The following is a 19,271-nucleotide window of genomic DNA, read 5'->3' on the forward strand; positions in this document are numbered from 1 at the left end:
CTCCTAGAAATATCCTTGGTGGGGCTCTTCTGAGAGTCGCTGGGCGATAACAGTGCCAAACTGCATTTCAAGGAGGGTGTAATTGAAGTCAAAAGCTGTGTCCTAGGAGAGTAGGGTTCACTCTCAGAAAATCACTTGGAGAAGGCGATTTCTAATCTAGACTGTTTTTATTAGGGGTCTTTGGGCTTAGGTGGAAACAAGAAAAACATCTTCCCTGTGAGCATCTTCTGCTAGGACTGGATTTTCCACCGTAGACTGAAACCATCAGTGGGCATGGCTTCACCAACTACCTACCAATTTATTTGAGTATCAAGCTATGAAGACTTTGAAATCAATTATATTGGCTGTGGTGATTAAAGTGTGTTCAGTCAACTCTGGCATATAATGACTACTTGTAATGCTTGCTGTCACAACCCCTTTATCATCGATGATGCCCTCATTAATAATCAAACTCATATCCAGGTCTGCCTAATGGCCAGTCTGCTGAAGTCAGCCCAGTCAGCCCCCAGCCCTGCAGCTAATGCATCTCTCTTACACTTCTCCCCAGTTTTCCAACATTTGTCTCCAAACTCTGACAGTTTTTCATTCATCAGTGTGACTCAGAAAAGGAAATGTGATGCATAAAATATAAAATTGGCAACAGCGTCAGGAAAGTCACCACTTAAGAAATGAAGCGTGATGTTCCACTTGGCGCTGACCGATGTGAACGGCAGGTTCAAACTTTTGACAAGGTCCAAAACAGAGATGATTTGCGTGACATCAGCAGGATTTCAATTCTAAAGGATCAAGAAGGAGGTCAGCTCAGCTCAGGCACCTGTGAAAAATCAGAAATGCTTTCGAAGGTGAAGGCGCAACCTTCTAGATCAGAATTATCCTACAGAATTTTCCGAGTTGATGGCTGTTCTGAACCTGTCCGTCCAATATGTAGCCACTAGCCACAGTGGCTATGGAGCACTGGAATATGGTGAGTACCAGAGAGCTCATAAGTTTTTAATTTTATTTGATTTTAAATAAGTTAAATTTTTAATTGAAGCATCTTTAACATACAGTGTTATCTTAGTTTCAGGTGTACAACATAATGATTCTACAGTTCTAGGCATTAATCAGTGTCGTCAGCATCTGTCACCCCATAATTTAAGCAGCCACAGCCCAGATGTAATTCAGAAAGTCCTTATAGGGGAGAGGTCTGAGAGAATGGGATGTACGTCACACCTTCCGCAAACTTAACCATTTAGATACGGCCAATCCACAGGCTTACAAGGATAAAGCAGGCCACCTGGTGTATAAGCTGGAAGCTGTCTTTCCCCATGTGACCTTGTTTCCACATTTTGGCTGAATGTAATATGTTATGAATGCTTATGTACACGTTTTCGGTAGAAACTTAGTGGAATTACTGGGTTTAATCTTTTGAGGAATGAGCTCACTCAAGGGGGAATGCATCTTTGTATTCCTGGTATCCAAACTCTACTAGGAGAGATGTAGTAAGTTACCAACTTCTCGCTCAGAGATGGCATCCCATCCGTTTTCCTGCATTTTGGAATCGGAAGGGAGATTTCTTACCGGCGGGCCCGGGTTCTGGACCAGGCAAGCTCCCAGGCTGTGGTTGTGAGGCGATCATCCCTGGTTCACGTTTCTCCGTCTTGCTTACGTGGTGCCAGGATAGCTGAAGGGTCCATAGACAAAAGGACGAGACTGATACAAAGCGAAGGTCAAGCAAAGCTTGATTTCGCGCTAAGCATCGAGAATCAAACTGACCGGCCAGGGCCGTCTCTTGCAAAGAGGCGACCCCTCCCAGTCTCACAGACTAACTTTTATAGAGCAAAGGCCATGTGGTTGAGCCTGGCCACACACAGGTGGCCAATTGAATTATATTCTACCCCATGGTAGTCATCTAATTCAGCCTATGACCTTGGCTAGAATTGGCGCCTTTGCCTGGTGCCCAAAAGGCGGGGCTCACACTCCTTGGCGGGTAATATGTGCGCTTTCCCTTGATTGGACATTTGCACCCGGCCTGACTCATCCTTGGCGGGTAGGGACGTAATACATGCACTTTTACTGATTGGACGTTTCCACCTGGCCGGACACGTCCTTGTATGTGGGCTCCGTTATCAGGGGCTAGCCAGTCATATTTCATCAGTTCTGTTTCTAAGCTCTTTTCTCTTGGGGGAAGGGGCAGGTCCAATCTAAGTTTACTGCATAAACAACAAAATGGCTTGCTCAGGCTAAGTAGGCCCTTATAATAGCCTCGGCCAAAATCCACATCCCCAGGCTCTCTGGGTTTCCCATGACATGCTAGTGTAATTGTCATCCTATCAAATGGGGAAAAGGGGTTGGTTTGTCACCACCAATTCCTCGTGCTCATGCTGAGGGCTAAAAGCAGACTGCTCTGTGACATGCTGTCATCTTCAGCCAGGAATCGATACCTGTTGTCTATACATTCCACTTCCCTCTTTCTCTTAGAGCAGGACCTCTGATTTGTCGTTGGGAGTTGTCATTTCTCTCTCGAGGTCCTGCTCTTCAGGCTGCCCCTCAGTGGCTCCCAGGCCCATTGCACGTGGTTCTCCTGAGCTTGGCGGCCTGTCGGCTCTCGCTCTAGCTCGCTCTCTGGGTTTTGCATCTCCAGCCTTATTTTTCTTTGCCACTTCCGGGTAGAAAGATCATTTTCTATGATACAGAAACAAAAGTGTTATTGACTGGTTCTGAGTAGCTCTGTAGTCCTTCCAGCAGGTGCTGACGCCACGCTCCCCCTCAGGCTGGTGAGTCATCTTCCTCGTTCCGTGGCTCTGAGAGACCCACCAAGGCCCTCTCAGTTGACCACGCACTTTTCATAAGCTCCAGTCACTGAGGTCTTTGGAACTTCCTGACATGGCTCTTAAAAGGTCCAGCTCTTCTTGTGTGGCTGGCCGTAGGGAAGTAACCCAAGGACCATTTGCCTGTGGGCGCTGTCTCAGAACTCTGCGTGGCGGGGGTGCCCCGTGTTTGTCTTTTCGGCGGGGCCCGGACTGGCCGGCTGCTCTCTGCGGCTGCCCCATCTGCTCTGAGCCAGGCTTCCGCCTCTTACTCAGGCGCTGCAGGGAGGAAGCCCGCTGGACATCTTTTGCCCTCCTCCAACTCTAAATAAGGCTACAAGTATTTTCAAAGTCATCCAAAGTAATTTAGTGCTGGCCAGGGCAGGAAAACAGAGGAGAGGATGAAAAATGACAGAAAAGTGATAAGAAAATTGTAGCATCTGTGGTTGTCATCCCTGGAGCCTATCGGGACATGATTCATCCTGCTCTTTCTCGGTCCCTTCATGGGATCAGAAATCAGCCCTCCCCAACCCTTCCATCCCCACGTTCAAGTGTGGGACACTCATGGGTTTTCCCATCTTCCTTCTCCTTCTTATCTGGACCTTCCTGCCGGCAGTGAAAGAGGCAAAGATCAGAATACTTGGTCCACAAATCAGAAGTCCTCTTCAAATCTAGTAACTTCTAATCTAGTGACTTTTCTTTTCACTGAGTGTCGTTACCTTCCTCTGCGTTCCTCCTCCCATTTGTATACATGAACTCCTCTGCGGGGTGCTGAGCGGCCATACTGATTTTTGTAGATGCTCCGCTCCTCAGGAGCACGTGGGGTTCTCCCAGTACTCGGTATAACTCTGTGTGTGTATACGACAAAGAGTCTGTTCTGATTCAGGGTAGTAAGAGTCCATAAGGTCGCCATGAGTCCTGTCCCACTTCTCTTGGGGGAAACACAGAGTTAGTTTTCTTGGAGTTTTTTTTTTTTTTTTTAAGATTTTATTTATTTATTTGACAGACAGAGATCACAAGTAGGCAGAGAAGCAGGCAGAGAGAGAGGAAGGGAAGCAGGCTCCCTGCTGAGCAGAGAGCCCGATGTGGGGCTCGATCCCAGGACCCTGAGATCATGGCCTGAGCCGAAGGCAGAGGCTTTAACCCACTGAGCCACCCAGGTGCCCCTTTTTGGAGTTTTGATCATACTTTCTTTCGTCAGCTGGTCAGTACTTAAGCTTGCTTTCTGTGTGTTTCCTCTAAAAGACAGCTTATTTAATATATCTTGTTAATTAACTACATTGAGCTCACACCACTAGCGTTATAACGCAGGCCTGAAGGAGGCTTTTCTAGCCCACCCGGTTTCCCTGTGAGGCACAGCCCGGCCTTCTTGCACTTAGCGACACTGGTCAGTGCTTCATCTCTACACTCAGGGACATTTTAAACAGCAAAATCAACAAAAAGCACCCAAAAATGCAAGAAACATGACACCAAGTAGATGGCGGGAAGGACCCATGTTTGCATTGTGGTGGCTGAAACAAGCAGGTGGAGCGCTGCCTGGTTTGCCCTGAGCTGGGAACGCATCACATCAAGGGGTCCACATTTTTGACCGCTCGGCACATCTCAGCAACTGACCACAGAAGCACAGGTATTGATTTGGGGGGTTTTAAATATATTTTAGTGAGTAGGTGAATTCACAAATGAATACTGAAAATCAGCTCTTTACACACAAGTACATACATACATACGTTTATACAAGTGCATATACACATCCGTACACACACACACACACACACATACACATACAGAACTCCCAGGGTAGATCTCTCTGTCTGTGTTGTAACTGCCATGGCATAGGCCATGACACAAGCCAGGAGCTATGTTATCTGCTTCACCGGTGTACACACCATACCTTACACCAGGCCTGGCACATTGCCTGATGAGGTCAAGCAGATACTCGCAGATGCGACAACCTCTCCATCACGTACTGTGTCCATGCAGAGATACTGCCCAGATATAGTCCGTAAGAATTGCATGTGATTTTATAGCAAACTACCAGGGCCTTTTTAAAGTTGCTCATCACATCTTCACCTTCATTAGATACCTAATTTTTTTTTTTTTTTTAAGATTTTATTTATTTATTTATTTGACAGAGAGAAATCACAAGTAGGCAGAGAGGCAGGCAGAGAGAGAGAGGGAAACAGGCTCCCTGCTGAGCAGAGAGCCCGATGTGGGACTCGATCCCAGGACCCTGAGATCATGACCTGAGCCGAAGGCAGCGGCTCAACCCACTGAGCCACCCAGGCGCCCCAGATACCTAATTTTTATTATGATTATTACACGGATGTAGCTCTTTGTGGATTGAAACATATATTCGTGTAGTTTCCAAGCCTATAGTGTCTATTGTATGTAAATTGATTGTTGATTCGACCACCATCTGGAATTGCTGTGGAATGTTTGTCACTTTTAATAATGTGATGAATAGGGTAGTTCATTGGCCTAGTTCTGTGTGTTTTGACTCACTAATAATGTGGTTCTGGCTCTGTGGCCATTTGAATTTCAGGGGCCCAAAGAGGAGAGATGAATTCACAAATGTATTTGTTAAAGAGCTCAAGATATTTTGGAGATGAGAAAATGGGCACATTTCCATCTAGTGGTTAAAAGTAATATGTGGGGGCCACCTGGGTGGTTCAGATGGTTGAGCGACTGCCTTCAGCTCAGGTCATGATCCCAGAGTCCCAGGATCAAGTCCCGCATTGAGCTCCTAGCTCCATGCGGAGTCTGCTTTTCCCTCTGACCTTCTGTCCTCTCATGCTCTCTCTCTCAAATAAAAAAAAAAAAATCTTAAAAAAAAGGAAAAAAGTAAAATGTGAGAATGTTGAAATGGGTTTGGACCATTTGGCATTTGTCGGCATACCTAAATGTGAGCTGCTCTTCTTGTGAGGCAGAGGTTGGGGTAAGGAAAAGCGGCAAGATTTGTTAGGGAAAAACTACCAGGCTGACTGTGGAAGATGTTATGTGAAGGTGGCCCAGTACAAGCTTTGAATCATGAACTCGAATCCGGATTCCACCTTTACCACTAAACAGCTGGTGTGATTTGGGGCAAGATCTCTGCCGCCCAAGCTCAGCTTCCTCATCTGTAAAGTAGAAATGATACTTAGAGCATAAGCTTATTTTAAGAAGTAAATAAAAGGATGCATATAAATCAATTAGCATGATGTCTGACACCTAGGAGCAGTCAGTCAATGATCGGCATCACTATTAAGTCTATTTGAAAGGAGGGATTTTTTATAAGGATTTTATAAGGTTATAAAAAATATAAGGAATAAGAGTGTTGTATGCTTTGGTGCAACAGGATCTACTGAATTATCTAGCAAATAGATAACATAGCAGATAAGAAAGAATCCTAGAGGGACAGCTGGGTGGCACAGTTGGTTTAGCATCTGACTCTTGGTTTCAGCTCAGGTCATGATCTCAGGGACATGGGATCCAACCCCGCGTGGGACTCCACACTTAATGGGGAGTCTGCTTGGGAGTCTCCTTCTCCCTGTCTCCACTGCTCTCGCTCTCGCGCTCTCTCTCTCTCAAATAAGTAAATTAAAAAAAAAAAAAAAGAGAAAGAAGGAATCCTAGGTAAAATGACTGAGAAGAAAGTTGCATATTTCTGGTTGGCTCTTTTTCAGTGAAAATGCAGAGAGTGTTAACTGGGTCATATTTATTTCCAGCACACCTACCAAAAATAAATGGCGTATGTTTAAAATATATTTTGAATCTTATTCTAATAACAGTATATGATATTGGGGTCTTGTCTGGTGTGCATATGTAGCCTCCTATAACGGATATCTGGAGGGATAAGAATGTGGGAACTCGAGAAAACAACCATTGGCCACGATGGGGAGTCCCTGCCTCCATGCTCCCCCACCCTCGACACTGGCATTGGTCTTGTGGTTTCTGCCTGCTGTTGTCCCTTCCTATTTCTCATGAGTTGAACATGTCCCCAAAAAGATACATTAAAGTCCTAACAATCAGTACCTGTGAATGTGACCTTCTCTGGAAATAAGATCTTTGCAAGATGGCATCAAGAAGGAGGTAAAGATGGGGTCACACTGGAGGAGACTGAGTCCCTGATCCATGTGACCAGTGTCTTCATGAGAAGAGCAGAGGAGACGCACGGAGAGTGCAACATGGAGACGCAGGCGCACACAGAGGGAAGAGGATGGGAAATCACGGTGTAACGCCGCAGGGAGAGGCTCGTGTGCCACGTCTACAAGCTAAGGAAGGCCAGGGATGGCCAGAAGCGCAGGAAGCTGGGAGAGAGGCCCAGATTCTCTCCTGGCGCCTTCAGAGAGCATCGCGCTGCTGACACCTGGGTGCTGGAGTTCTGGCCTGCAGAACGGGGAGAGGGCACATTTCTATTGCTTTAACCAGTTCATGGTGCTTTTTCAAAGCAGCCTTGGAAAACGATACACTATTCCTCATGGAGCTCCAGGGTGGCTGGGTGGTGGGAGTTTATCTGAGCACTTGATTCCCTGAAATTCTAACCCTGCAACATTGTAGCAAGCTGCCTCTATAGGAGAAGGATGAAAGGACTGAAATCATTTATGTTCAGAACACATTGGGCAACAGGCGATGTAGAAAGAATTTAAACATTTAGGATGTCCTGACAATGCCCGTGTGGCGGGGTGGGGAGAGATGGGGATTTTCCCTCTGGGTGGCTGAGAGCCAGCTTCCGAAGCCTGGGAGGCAGCTCATCTGTCTGCCTCTGTGTTCATAAGGACAGCATTCATTTAATCTGCCCATGCCTGATCTTACACGGAAATTTCCAGGACATGTGCCTTGTTCTCTCCTCTCCTTCCCGACTCCTCTCCACTACTGCAGCAGCCAGAGACTCCATCCCAGTATAAGATCCACTCTGCTCTCCCGGAGTCAAGAGGACGTGGAGCTCAAGCTCTCAGGCTTTGAAGTAGCCTCTCTCAGTTAACATACACCATGCTTACATCCGCGATATGTTAACACGACTGATTTGGATTTGGGAAATGCCCAATCATCCCATTGACACAGAGCCTGAAATAAGAAGCCAGTGCCAGATCCCTTACGCAACAGGGACTCCCTTGGCAGCATAAAGCTTGCGATTGAAGGCAGTTCCGCTAGATGGAGCTCTGCTGAAGAGTAGGCCTTGACTTCCCGGTCAGTACTGGCAGTTTCGGGGCAATTCCGGAATGAATGAGAATCTCCAAAGGGTAGCCCTGAACTGCTCTGGACAGCTTTAGAAGCCCACTGTACTTACCCTCAAATGTTTGACTTAATCTTCAGTTTGGACAGAGCCTCTGACTGCTCATCTGTGGGTGGGTTCCTCCTACCTTCCCCTCATTGAAGGGTTCCAGATAAACCCAAGCAAACCTCAAGGTCACATGGAGACCAGTGAAAGGAGGCTCTCAGGGCCGTGGGGCTGTAATGCAGGAAGCGGTACCCAACCAGGCTAGCCGAGTGCCTGACAGGGAGAGCATGGCCCGGCATCTCATCAGCCGATGCCATCTGGCCCTGGCTAGACGGAAGGGACAATCTGTGCCTGTTAATAACCTTCTGGAACACTCAGAGTGACCAGCTGAGAAGATGGGATGGATTGACATCACAGAGTGAAGTGCGTTTCTGGTTGGACAAGGAAAAGAACCTGTACAGGCTCCGCCCATAGAGATCCCTGTGAGTGTTTCAACATGGGAATACAGCCGGGCACCACGTAAAAACAAGAGAGACTAAATAAAGAGTGAGAAAACCGAGATGAGCTCTTTGGCTACCACCACTGTATACCTTGAAAGGAGCTTCCCCTTTGCATTGGCCACAGAAGACTGGTTTTACTAAGCAACAAAGGTTCTTTTGAACACCAGCCTCACGACATCCTCCTAATCCTCAATTTCCTCGACCGTGAGTTGGAAAAATTCGTTCTTTCCCTGTGAGATCACACTGAGGCTTGGAAATAAAGCACTGAACTTTCTAGCGAAGGGCCTGGTGTATGGCAGCTCCTCAATAAATAAATTTCTCCTCTTCCCGCTGTTCTTCTCAGAACTCAGAGGAGACAAGGGCTCTGCAAACACAAGGGATGGACGCAGTCATTACGCATGAATCACCAAAGCAAAGCTGCTGAATCCTTGAGGGTAGATTTTTGCCACAGGTGCAACGAGAGCGCATCCCATTCTCTCCACCTTCATTAGCATCAGCGGTGATTATTGGTTTATGAATGGTGGGGAACGGAGCCCGGGGCTCCCTGCTGCCCGCCAGTCGGCCAGCTCAAGTGACTGTGAGGAAGGACCCAGAATGACAAAGCCAGGTGTGCTGACTTCCCCCAGATGATCTGGGCGCTGGAGCCTGGGCAGCAGCGACCATTTTCAGCCTTCTCCAGGACACTGATGTAGACAAACCTGGAACAGGGCACTTTCCCCTTCTCCCGAATTTCCTTCTTTCCTCCCCCATAAATGTTACAGGCCTCCCTCTTTCTTCCCTTTTTTTCTCCATCAAAACTTAATCTTTTTTTCTCCATCAAACTTGTTTTTTTCCTCCATCAAAACTTAATCTTGAGGAAAAACTGATTATCAATAACTTTAAGTCAACACATGTTTGTAAACTGCTCTCTCTCTCTCTAGATAAGATATTCCTCATTTATTCACCACCAAGAGGGTGGTGTAAGTGCTCTGGAAAGCAGGGATCTTGTGGTGTCACTGACATCACCCCAGAGGACGCCTTTGCTCTTTGCTCTGTCTAGGTTGTTGGAAACGTATTTCTCGAGGCCTTCCTCAGGAACAGGTGGAGGTTTGTAATAGTTTGGTATCTGCTGCTGGAATTCCTGAAATACAGCAAATATCTGTAAACAAAGCATTGGAAATGAAATACAAAATGCTTGGCATTTGGTGTATTTTTAAAACTTTATTTACCCATTTCTTTCCTCCTTTGCCAGTTGTTAGAGTTGCCAAGCAGCTCTTTAAGATTGGGCCTGGGCCCACCTCTCAGATCGCAACCCTGGCTCAAGGAAAACATCATCTGAATTCAAACAAGCCAAATGTGTATTTGTGCCTGCTTGAATATCCAGACTGTTCTACACCTTCGTCAAACACGTCACCTTAGGATGTGGGACACGCACTGGGAGGCAAACAGGGAATAGCCAATGCGGAGCTCCGTTCGCCGGTGTTCTCGGCTCCCTCTGCTGCAGCAGCCAGCTAGGACTCACCCTTTGTTCTCGTGGGGGCAGAGACAGAGCCTCACAACCCTCCTCCACGCAGCTGTTTGAGAGTGGGCCCTGAGATGAGACTCTGATCGGAGTTTAATGTGGGTGCCCAATGGGAAGGCCAAAGCCACCTACCAATTGTTAGATTCCTTAAGACAATGCAGAGTAGATGTTTCAAAAGAGACGACAGGTTGCCCCTAAAATTCCTCCCAACTCCACTGTTGGCTGAGCCCTTAAATTCTGTCATTAGACTATCCATCCCTAGTCTGTAGTCTTGGTGCCTACAGGGCAAACACTGTACTGAGTCCCCATCATATGCTAACTCATTTGATTTTCATGATCTGCTATTATCCCCTTCTTATAAATAAAAAAACCAAGGCTCAGAGATTGAAACCCCTGAGATCAGACAGCTAGTAAGTGGCAGAGCCAGGATTATCAAAATTAGATCTATTTTTCACCCCTCTCCAAGACCTTGCTTTCCGCGCCGTGCCACACAGGCTTCAGTGGGTGAGGACGGAGAAGGAGCCAGGGAAAGGGAGCATGGGAGGCAGAAGATTTCATTTCACAGGGAGAAGAGAACAGAAGGAAGGCTGCAGGCTTCCCAGGCCTGAAGAAATTCCTCAGGCTGGCCTTGGGTTGGAAGAAGAGAACCTGAGGAGAGGCTGGCATTCCCCCCAGAATCAAGGTGCCTGCCTCCCACAGGGTTCAGCAGGCTCTTTCTTCGGCAGCCACCTGAGAAGCAGATGCAAGGATCTGCTGTACGATCATCGACGTTGGTGCTGTTGTTACTACAAAGTTATGTAGCCGTGCTCTCTGAAAGAGTGAATGTTACCTTTGATGGGTGGGCGGAAACTCCCAGAATGCTGTACCTTCTCCAGCAGTGGCCTGGAGCACATCACACCCATGGTGGCTTCCTTTAACAACTCCCCTACCATAGTGTACAGTTAATTTGAGTCATCTCATGAAATTAAAGAAAAACCAGTAATGGCAGGGAAAGAAATGCAGACAATGAATTTTTTCTTTTATTAAGCTTCACATACATAATCATGGCAGTTAAATATGTACGAGTCAATTAGTAAATGAATAGTATATTATCATAAAAGGGGGGAGCGGGGGGGGGGTAAATACTTATCAGTCTTTTTTTTCTTTTTTTCTTTAAAGAAAAGGGAGAACTTTTTGCCATATGTTAGGAACAAATGGAACATTACAGTTTTTGTCTTTGAGACTTCTGCAGACTTGATTTTTGATTTTTTTGATTTCATCAAAATTGATCCCGAATAGTCACATTCAATAGGCAGCATTGTCAGATTTGTCAGTGTGTCTCATAGTTCATTGAGGAATGTTTTTTACTCATTTTAATTTCTAAAGTTTTCTCACCTTTTAAAATTGAAGTATAGTTGATAGACTGTGAAGTTTATTTTTACCTGTAACAAGAGACATGTAAGCAGTTAAGGAAAGCCTGAAGCATGAGGATAAAATTGGCAGAGACACTTACCAATCCCATGTCACAGCGAATTCCAGAAAGGGCAAGATAGTTCACATCTTTGTTCCTACAGAACCAATTCTAGCAGCTTTCGTTCTTTCTTTCTTTCTTTTTTTTAAATATTTTATTTATTTATTTGAGAGAGAGAGAGAGAGAGCAAGAATGAGAGACAGCGTGAGAGGGGAGAGGTCAGAGGGAGAAGCAGACTTCCTGTGGAGCCGGGAGCCTGATGTGGGACTCAGTCCTGGGACTCCAGGATCATGACCTGAGCCAAAGGCAGTTGCTTAACCAATTGAGACACCCAAGCACCCTATTCGATTCTAGCAGCTTTCAAATGTCCTCTAGGTTGAAAAATTTTTGCCAAAAACCGATCCCCTGGAAATTTAGCACAGATTTCTATTGTATTTGGTTCTCAAATTTACAATGCAAAAATAGAGAAAGTGTCCGAATGACAGCAAATAGGGACTTATCTGAGCCATTGTGTTCTTGTCCAGTCCTTGGAGAAACTGACTCAGGCTTCAAACACTGCCCTGTTAATTTCCCCAGGCAATGTCAGACTGGCACGTCTGCTTGTTTCTCCTAACATTTCTTCCTTACCTTTGATTCTTTTTTCTATTTATTTACTTTTTGTTTTGTTTTGTTTTTGGCAGAAGTCGTAGTCCTCTCCACAGTTCCTTTGCACTGATCTTGAGGAATCATTTTAAAGTGTTGTGTGCCCTTTTTAAGGTCGATCCTGCCAGTTTGCAAATATTTCTGCATGGTTCCATACGACAACAGGATTAAAGTCACTCAAGTCCATGCCTCTGTCTATGAGGGCTCGCACTGTCTTCTTCTCATCCACTATTTGGAAACAAAGCCATGTGCTAAGTTAACTCCCATACGGAATACAGTATTTTTTAAAGGATAAAGAATATGAATGTGCTAATTTGGGTTTAAGATTATTCAGGGCAGGGCGCCTGGGTTGGCTCAGTGGGTTGAGCCTCTGCCTTCAGCTCAGGTCATGATCTCGGTGTCCTGAGATGGAGCCCCACGTCAGGCTCTCTGCTCGGTGGGGAGCCTGCTTCCCCCTGCCCCGCCTACTCTCTCTGCCTACTTGTGCTCTCTGTCAAATAAAAATCTTTAAAAAAAAAAAAATAATAAGGGCGCCTGGGTGGCTCAGTGGGTTAAGCCGCTGACTTTGGCTTGGGTCGTGATCTCAGGGTCCTGGGGTCGAGTCCCATATCGGGCTCTCTGCTCAGTGGGGAGCCTGCTTCCCTCTCTCTCTGCCTGCTTCTCTGCCTACTTGTGATCTCTCTCTGTCAAAATAAATGAATAAAATCTCTTAAAAAAATCCCTATAAAAAATAATAAAAAGATTATTCAGGGCAGAACACTGTGTCACTAATGTTATTTAGAATTGCCAGTGCACAGCGAGTGAAAAGCAGACCAACTTTTAGATGGTTTGACCATGTTTTAAAATTTCACTGCCCCGGCTCGGGTTCAGATCTCATGAACATCCTGTTCTGAGACTCTTACAACCTCATAACTTCTTGCTGTCGAGCTGGTTTCGTTAAATAGGATTGAACATTTAAAAACTAAAATCCCACAGGTTGATTTTCTCCCAGTCAAGCTGTAACCCCCTTACCTGGGAAGGGGCCCATGGATATCAGGGCCCAGCTGCATCCTGCTGGGATCAAGGCCAGCTATTTGCAAGGAATATAGGGCTCCTTCTGGGCCTCCCCTCCAGCATCCTGCAAATTCTCTTCTTCCTGGCATCTGCAGAGTGGCATTCTCGTCTCTGTGCAGCTACTAATTAGCTGTGGGATCTCGGAACAAAAACTTTTCCTCCTGCTTGCTTACAAGCAAGCGTTTCACTGAGTCATGTCTAAGGCTCCTTCTAATGTCCTCAGACACTGGCTATGAGGTCACATGACCTTGGCCGCCCATCCCGGGCTTCTGCACGTGGTGCCAGTGCAGTAAAAGGTCAGCTTCTGGCAGTCCCTCTTCAAATTGTTCCTTGTACGCCATCCCAGGGACACTGCTGACTGTTCAGACTGTCACATTTCCTTGTTTGGCATCTTCAGAACCCCTGGTCTTCGGAGACTTCCAGATGGCTTTTTTAACCGTCAGAGCTGGATTTCCTGGGCAGTGCCCTCCTCAGCAAACGTTCTTATTTGTCATGGCACTGGCCTCAGAATGTGCAGGAATGATTTCTAAAAGACATTGCCAACCTGTCCTGGGCCCGCACTCCTGTTCCATCCCCACTGCACACCAACCGTGGGGAAGGGAGGGGTGGACTGGCTATACCCCTTTCACAGGTGGGGACGCCAAAGTGCCGAGGCTTGAAACGCATGACCATGGCGGTGCCTGCAGGGTCAGGACTGGGACGAAAGCCCTCTGATCCCCATTGTCCTATTTACTCCTCTAACCCCGACTCCAAGATGCTGAGCTCAGGCTTGGCCCAGGCCCAGTCACACTAGCTATACAACCGCTACCCAGCATGCCTTCGGCTGCAGAGGAGGAACTGACCCCATGCCTTGTGGCTAAGAATTTATGATTCAAAAATCATAAGATTTGTACACTGAGCATTAAGACGTCTGTAAAGATGTTAAAAAGTAGTGATAGCATGGTAATAGCTTATTTTTATGACTTTGTATATTTTTATATCAGGACATAAAAATCTCTTCCCTGTGTTTGGTAGCAACATATTTAGGAATTGGTTCCCCCAAAAAGCTGTAGACCAGAGATGGTAAGCATGTGGCATCTGCCTGATAGTCCTTGGGGATGTCTGTGGTAGACGGTGACTCTGTCGTGGCTCTCTTTCCACTTAGCACAGATGCGGTCTCAGAATCTTTCCTAACACAGCGTGCCACGCAGTTACATAATTTACACCAGATTCCAAATAGTGGGCCAAGCTGAACTTGCCATCCCTGCTACACATCTGGGCCTGATTATTCTAGAAAATGGAGGAAGAGTGAAATTTTGGTGGTTTGCCCTTTCAGGGGGCTGCTCCTTGGTGTATCTTTTCTTTTCTCCCTTCACATCTTCCCCCAGCCCCCAAACAGGTGCTAAGGTCAACTGATGGCCAGGAAGTAGGTAATCCTGGTTGGAAACAGAAGTTACACAACTGAGATAGAAAAAACGTTTGCAGATGGTCCCCTCTGTAGGGGACCCCTTCACCACGCACAGCTTGCCGCCCACCTCTTGCAGAGTCCCAGAGCAGGTGTTCTTTGTAAGACACCCCAACCAGGCAGATGATTCTGATGTTCCCCACCCATGCTCCCGCCAGGAATCACAGCTTGAGAAATGATCTCTTGGTGATATTTGCCATTTCTCAGAGGATGAGTCTTGAAGATCGCGTTAAATGATTTAGAAATTCTTCGTGGGAAAACTCAGCCATAGGAGTAAGTGGTGAGCGGGTATTTTGAGCACCAGTGATGATCTCCTCTCCTGGCATCCACTCCCCCAGTGCCAGCAGTAGATAATTCCAGAACTAAGAAAGAACCTGAGGGGAGCCTGGAGCCCTGAGCTGGGTTGAATAATGTCTCCCTAAAATTTCGTGTCCACTCAGAACGTCAGAATGTAATTAAGATAAGGATTGAGGTGACAATGTACAGAGTTCAGGTGGGCCCAGAATCGAATGAGAGTGACCTTAGGGGAGACAGAAGAGGGTGTACAGAGACACACAAAAGAAGGCCACGTGACAACAGAAGGAAAGATCGCGGGGATGAGTGACAAGCCGGAAATTGCCACGGGTGGTGAGCAGCCACCAGAAGCCGGGAAGAGGCAGCAAAGGATTCTCCCCTGAAACCTTCGGAAGGAGCGTGATCCTGCCAACACCTCGGTTTGGACTTCCGGCCTCTCAAATTGGAAGAAAGTATGTTTCTGTTCCTGTAAGCCATCCGTTTGTGGTCCTTTGTTTCAGCAGCCCTAGGAAATGAGTATGCTTTCCAAAGGATAAATCTGCTCCCAATTCTTTACTCAGGCTCTGCTCTCAGAAGAGAAGAAATCCAGACTAGGTGGAAATGTCCTCGTACTGCCGATGAGGAGCCCGAGGCAGTCTTGCTCAAAGAGCAGCTGTGGGAGGAAACAATGAGCAGCGAGGTGTGGCTTGTAGGAGACAGAGTCACCCCCTTGGCGGTGCGCTGTGCATATGACCCACAGCCCATAGCAGCTCCGTGAACTCTGGCGCCCAGCAAATGGCCTGGGAGAGGTGGTGGTGGGAGGGGCACTGGGTGCAAGAAATGTGGTCATAAAATGTAAAACGTGAGATCCTTTGTAAGCAGCGGTCCTAAATGGCCGAAGGATGGTGGGGGGTGGGGGTGCAGTCTCTTCCCTTGCACCGTGGCTAAACAGATCTCTGACAGGCACTTCCCTCACTTGTCTGCTCCCAGGTTGGGAGGACACAGTGAATCAGGCCATTTTGCCTGAGAAAGCTGCTTTAACAGTTGGCAGCTCAGAAGATAATACAAAAGTATTTGTCTTTCTCGTGTTTGATATATTTTTCAAGGATATATTTATTATTTTTTGAGAGCTCCTGGACACAATCCATATTTCGTTTTCAGGAAGAAAAATCCTCAAGTCTTCTTGCCTTTTCCTTAATTTACAGTTATCACTGAAAATAATAGAAAAGCATTAGCAACCTATGTTGTATATTTTCATAAACTTAATCAGTTGGTCTGTAATCTTTTATCCCCTTTGGAAAGGACAAAGACCTTTTCCAATAAAGAAGTGTTCTCTTTATTGAAGATTTAAATCTCCATGGCATTGTTTGCTCCCCATTGGTGGACTGGAAAGAGGCCAGTTTCAGGGCACTGGTAGATTCTAGGCAGAACACAACCCAATCTCCTCGCGCTCCCGGGTGGCAGGGGCTGGGATCTGCAAACCTCGGGAATGGGAGGATCAACAGAAGCAAGTGAAAAGGAGGACAGAACACCTGCCTGCAGTGTCTCTGCGTCCTGGGGGCCTCCAGGCCACATTTCCCTCCACCTTCCCTGGAGCGCAGCCCACCTGCGCCCTGCTCATCTGCCTCTTCGCTTCTCTTATCTAAGGATGACTCAGAGGCGCCTCTGAGCCAAGGGATTTCTGCGGCCTGGAATTGGCAGCCATTCCATCTCCGTAGTAATAAAATGCAGCTGGAGGAAGGCCTTTGTGCGTGGAGAGAACAGGCAGTGAGGCTTCGGCTCTGGGTTTCCAACAAAGGCAGCAGCTACATACGTCATGCTGCACAAAGGGCTGGCCTGCGCAGATAGATTGAAATCTTGGGACTGCTCGAATCTGCTTCCTCGTAGCCTCCATGGCCTGTCCCATGAGAGGAAGGAGCCACGTAGAAGCCCAGAACACGGCTGAAATGTTGCTACCTTAACATGGGTTCTAAGAAGGGCCGTTTTGTATTTGTTAGATGTGCACCAAACACAGGCCTTGTTTTCATGATTCCTGAACCGCATTTTGATACATCGGAGTGGCTTGGGGGGGTTTATTCTAAATCAAGGTTCATCCCCCCCCCCCCCGCTGCCCTTTCCCAGAATGCTGTAGAAAGTCAGTCCCTACAGAAAGATGGTACCTTTCAAAAGTCAGAAGAGACCCACAGAGCTGCCCGAGAAACAGCCATACTGCAGGGTGGCGAGAAGGGTAGTTGCCTCCACGGTGAAGGGTTAAAGGGGAGCGATCATGACCTGGTCTAGACCAGACCCGGATCTTCTACTAACGAGCTATTAACTATTGACTAGCTCTTAGCTGGAGAATCACTGGACTCTAGTTAGCTCGCCTGCTAGGCTAGGCAGGTGTCCCCTGTGACCACCCAGGTCCCATCTCTTCCTAGTAATTCCTGATCTTGAAACCCATTTAGTGCCCGGGTTACCCTCAGACCACTGGACAGATGCCCCGTGGTTCTCTTGGATGGTTCAAACACCTCTCGGCCCTGAAAAGCTTGTAAATGAAAAGCAGAGAACTTCTAGCTCGCCAGTGTCCCCTTCCCAAATAGTAAGCTTGAAAAACAGCTCCCTTTCCTGAGGAGTGGAGAAAATAAATCAGTTAGAAATAAGAGGGTGACGGTTCAGGTCAGGCGAGAATTTACAAGGGGCTGTTTCGGGAGGGCTGTTGAGGAGGAGGCCTGTGGATTTCCTCCCCATAAATTGTCACAAAGCTATAGAAGCAAACTAATAATCGTGTTGTTTACTACGTGACTACGTCTGCTGCAGCTGAGAGGGGCGGCGAGAGGAATAGACTACCCTCAGCTTCCAGTTATGCTATGATGATTGTTTAAATTTTATTGAGTAAATAATTATCTCTGAATTGAACAAGGAACAAAGCACAGCCTAATTCCCATTACTCGTCTGTCGGAGGTAAGACTTAAGTATGTATTTTACACATGTGTTTTTTGTTTCTGTTTTTTTTTTAATTTAACGCCCTGATTCAGCAGAAGGCGTGAGCTACTCATACCTCCCAGGGGATAAAGGACTTGTTCTTTTGGTAAATTAGGTATTTGTTTTCCTCTCTTGTTAGAATCTTTGTTTTGGGTTCTTAATTTATTTTGAACCAAAGGCAAGAAGGGAGAAGAATATGCAGGTGTTTCACGGAGACCTATGTGAGAATGGGTGTGTTTGTGGGGGGTGGGGGGAGGCAAGTCCAGTGGTTTCCATGGGTCTGGGTCACCAGAGAGGGACATAAATGTTGATTTGAACCAGGAGGGAGGCATACAGCAGAGCTTTGGACGTACTGATTTGTCTTTTAAAAGGACTAGTTAATGAGGCCTCTTACAATGTCTGTGCTGGGCTGAAAACAAAGGTTTTGTGGACAATAATAGGAGACATGACACTGAGGTAAAATGAAGAGGTGGACAGTGTTTCCCCCTTTGATTATAAGCAGTCACATCAAACCATTATGCGTGTGGCTGGTGTTGATTCTGCTGTCAATTCAGATGAGAGCTCTCTCTAATTCATTGTAGGAATGGGTCAGCTTCTGGGGTGCTGACTGCTGAAGTACGGTTTCCTACTCTTGTTTGTGATTACATCTGGATTTTCTTCCCACCCAGTACACGTTTAGGGAGTTGAAATCGCGATGGCCAGAAATGTGGGTGATTACGGTGACTTGGGACTAAATAGTAGAGCTCTGTCCTACGCCGGTGTGGTGGGGGTGTGGGCCGTGGAGGTTCTGGAGGGAGATGCCAGAGAACTCAGAGATGGGATCCCTTGGTGAAGTTGGAAAACTATATATTGTCACGCTTTGAACAGGTTTAGATAAAGCTGAGCCATTTGGTAGTGAAAATGTTGGGCTACATACGGATTTCCTCATTCTAGGACACCACTCTCTAAAAACCCCTTTTGTCTTGGTTTATAACTAAGCCCAATGCTTCTTGGGAAGAGGAGAAAAAAATAGGTAGATTTTGTGCTTTCCTTCATCTTTGCTGGCTAAGCCATCTTGTTCTAGTTGGAGTCCCCTGGGAGTGTGAACCGCTAGGCCTAGGTGCCAGTCCAGGAGCCCCTTACCTGATGGTGTACCTGTCCCCCAGCTGCTTAGAGCTGCTTGCCGACGGAGCTGGGTTGGCACATGGGCGCTGCCTTACCCAGGGGAGGGGTGGGGTAGCCCCTACTCCCATAAGCACCCTTCCATGTGGCCAGCAGCCTGGGACTGGTGAGCCACCAGGGGACAATGACAGGAGGACATCATGATGGGATAACTCTGCCTCACAGCTTGTGTTCCAGAGCTTTCTTCAGGTTGAGTGATCTTAGGCGTCAGGAAATCCTCGGACAGTTTTGTGTAAGAGATGACGGTGGCCATCTGGCTGGAGTCCTGTATTTAGGAGCGGAGGTATGATCTTCTCATTG

At 46.9% G+C, this 19,271-nt stretch overlaps 1 long non-coding RNA gene across 1 annotated transcript; it reads right to left on the reverse strand.

Annotated features, from left to right (window-relative positions):
* Window positions 1-10,984: 10,984 nt before the first annotated feature.
* LOC123387646 lies at window positions 10,985-13,345 on the reverse strand. Its single transcript, XR_006602162.1, has 2 exons — window positions 13,091-13,345; window positions 10,985-11,408 (listed from the first exon to the last, which is right to left on the reverse strand). It is a non-coding gene; the product is annotated as an uncharacterized LOC123387646 (long non-coding RNA).
* Between the last annotated feature and the right edge of the window lie 5,926 nt (window positions 13,346-19,271).

Source organism: Mustela putorius, unplaced genomic scaffold, assembly GCF_011764305.1.
Source record: "Mustela putorius furo isolate JIRA1106 unplaced genomic scaffold, ASM1176430v1.1 tig00003858_pilon_pilon_pilon, whole genome shotgun sequence".
Classification (NCBI taxonomy): domain Eukaryota; kingdom Metazoa; phylum Chordata; class Mammalia; order Carnivora; family Mustelidae; genus Mustela; species Mustela putorius.